This window comes from Volvox carteri (genome assembly GCF_000143455.1).
Source record: "Volvox carteri f. nagariensis unplaced genomic scaffold VOLCAscaffold_26, whole genome shotgun sequence".
NCBI classification, from domain to species: Eukaryota; Viridiplantae; Chlorophyta; class Chlorophyceae; order Chlamydomonadales; family Volvocaceae; genus Volvox; species Volvox carteri.
The window spans coordinates 1,561,288-1,564,505 of NW_003307569.1; positions in this window are offsets into that span (position 1 = coordinate 1,561,288).

The window sequence follows — 3,218 nt, forward strand, 5'->3', positions numbered from 1 at the left end:
TCAGACACTGGTGGTTGAGAACACGCCTCTGTTCGATTTCTTGGTGGGCAACGAGCAAATGCTACCTGTCGTGGACGCCATCACCCAGTATCCGACAGCGCAGCTCCACCTGTTTCCCAATGTCATCGAGAGTCCGGACTACACAATTAGCATCCCCATGACACCTGCTCTGCGGTCCGCCGCACGAGGGGTCACAGCTAGCCTGCGTTCAACAGCTTTCTGTACCAGGGCCAGCTCTCTTCCCAGCGACATGTCAACAGAGCTGGGGGGGGATGTGTTAGCAACGACAGTCCGCAACTCGTTCAATCAACCAACACAACTGTACAGAGCACATGTGTTCGTCCCTGCAATCACGCCAGCACCCCTACAGCTGCCTCTACCCAGGCGTCAGAGCACCGGTTGGGAAAGGAAGCAGGTCAGCACAATGCAACACATGCAGCACCTCAGTCTGCCAGCACACCCAGGTCAGCCTTGGTGCGGGCAGCATCAGCGATCATAACTACGGTCACCAGCATTACATCAGCAGCTACCAGTACCGTAGCAGCTACGATTGGAGCCGTAGCAACTGCGGCCACTCCCGTGGTCGTAACACACCAGGAGCCCTTGCCACCGCCCCGGTGAAGCGGCAAGAGGAAACGGGCTAAGGCCCTACGCACAAAAAGCATCAGTGTCACCAAGCGCACATGGACAAGCCTTGCAGCACTCAGCATGCTGGCAATGCTCCTGCTCTCTCTCACTGCAGGTGCAGGCGCCATGCAGGGCAAGTCGTTCGGTGCCTCAGGGGTAAAAATAGCCACACAAGCCCTTTCCACAGGGGGGCTGCTCCTGAGTGCAGCCAGCTGGGTGCCTGAATCCGGTGGTACGTCTACAACGCGCTCAGGCACACGATACCACGACGGGTTTGACTACAACGGCTGGGGAAGGGAAAGCTACAGCCCAGCCGCTTCACTTGCCAGTGTATCCTCCTTTACACCTGAAGGCAACATGGCAGCAACAGCCTATGAGCACTACCAAAAGGATCCTGATGGAGGATGGATCTGGGGCAATAGCATCAGCATGAACAATGAAACCAATGATGCTCTCAGAGCCATCGTACGCGCCCGCAAGCGTACGGCATTCGCCTACAGCATGGAGGACCTGCCTGGCTATCACAGTGATTTGGGGCCCTTTAGGCTGGATCTGGACACCGACAAGCCGATTGTCCAGCCTCCTCGATGCTATAGCCCCAAGGAGCACGAGGTCATCGCCGAAAAGACAGCCGAGCTTGTTAAAGCGGGCATTGTCAAGGAATACCAGGGACCGACAGCCTGCACCGTCAACCCAGTCATCGCCGCCAAGAAGGATCCCGACACTGGCTTATGGACCGACTACCGCATGGCACAGGATTATCGCCCTGTCAACATGCATACACTACAGGACAAGTATGGGCTGCATCATCCCGAGGAGATTTTCCAGCGCGTAGGCAAAGCCACTATTTTCTCCAAGTTGGACCTGCAGCAGGGGTTTTTGCAGATCCCCATAGCGCCTGAGCATCAGGCTCGTACCTCGTACTGGGTCTCCAACAAGCTCATGGCCTACACATGAATGCCGTATGGACTCAAAAATGCCAGCGCCTACTTTCAGTGCGTCATGGATTATGAGCTGGGCAAGGCAGGCCTGGCTGATGTCAGTGTAGCATTCATTGATGACGTACTTATTTGGTCACAGACGCCCGAGGAGCACGTCAAGCATGTGGCCGCCGTACTCGACGTGTTGGCAGCCTGTGGGCTCCGTGCCCATCCTGACAAGTCAATTTTCGGCGCTGACGTCATTGAGTACCTGGGTCACAACCTCAGTGCCTTTGGGATCAGTCCTCACCAGGCCAAGGTCGCCGCAATCATGGCTCTTCAGCCTCCCCGCAACGTGTCTGAGCTCCGTACGCAGCTGGGTTTCATCAACTACTACCGCTGCTATGTCCCGCAAATGAGCCAGCTCGCAGCGGATCTGAACAAGCTCCTCAAGAAAGGTGAACCGTGGGTCTGGGGTCCCAAGCAGCAAGAGGCGTTTGAAGCCATCAAGACTGCATTCACCAAGGAGGGACTCATCCTGTGTCGCATCGACTACTCCTGCCCGCTGATACTGCACACGGATTTCTCCAATAAGGGCATAGGAGCCGTCCTTGGGCAAGTCGATGACGACGGAAACGAATACATGTGTGCTTGTATCAGCCGCTCGCTTAACAAGCACGAAGCAAACTACAGCAGCTACAAGGGAGAGATGCTGGCCGCTGTGTGGGCTGTGAAGATGTTCCGGCACCACCTGATCGGCGGCCCTCTGTTTAGGCTGATTACAGACCATCAACCACTTCTGTACCTGATGAGCTCGGAGGGGCTTACAGGACAATATGCACGCTTTGCACTAGCGTTGCAGGAATATAATTTTGTCATCGAGCATCGGCCGGGAATTAAGCATCAGAATGCGGACACCCTGTCCCGCAACCCCGCGCCAAGCAAGGCTGACAACACTGGCGCCCGGCTTGATGAGGATGAGGAAGTCAGGGAGTCCGCACTTCTCACCCCGGCCTTCACTGCTGCATCCGTGCGGGCAGCGTGGGCTGACCATCAGCTGGCGTGCACCACTATCCATACAGCGGCATCCGTTGCCCCATTCAGTGACACCTTCTGCCCCAGCCCGGAGGAGAATCTCTGCGGATGGAACGGTTGGTGTTTTGAGTCGCTTGAGCCGCCTCCCGAGGCCGAAGATGCTCAGCGAGCCGCAGCCCGGACCCAGCTGCAAAGCCTCGCAACTGAGTGGCTGTCCGCTGCAAAACGTTCCGGTGGGCTCAGTCCCTCGGTGCCTACAGACCGTGACACCCTGAAGGTTTCAGTGGGAGCCCAGTTCTTCCCTCTGGCCACACAGAAAGGAGTCACACTTTATGAGCCGCTAGGCGGCATGCGCGGGCCTTGAGGCCTGTCTACGCAATGGAATTAGGGTCAACAAGTATCTGTACTCGGACATAGACCAGCATGCAAGGATGGTGGCCGCCGCACGATTGCCAGCACTCAGCGCTGCCTATCCCCAGTTATTTCCGCTCTCAGCATGGAGCGATACATTTATAGCACTGTCTCAGGACGTCCAGCAAGTCACAGGTCCGGAGCTTAGGTTGGCAGGAGCTCAGGAGGGTAGCCTGTGGTTGGTTATCGCGTTCTGGAATGCTCAGTCAGCTGACGCAGTGCCAA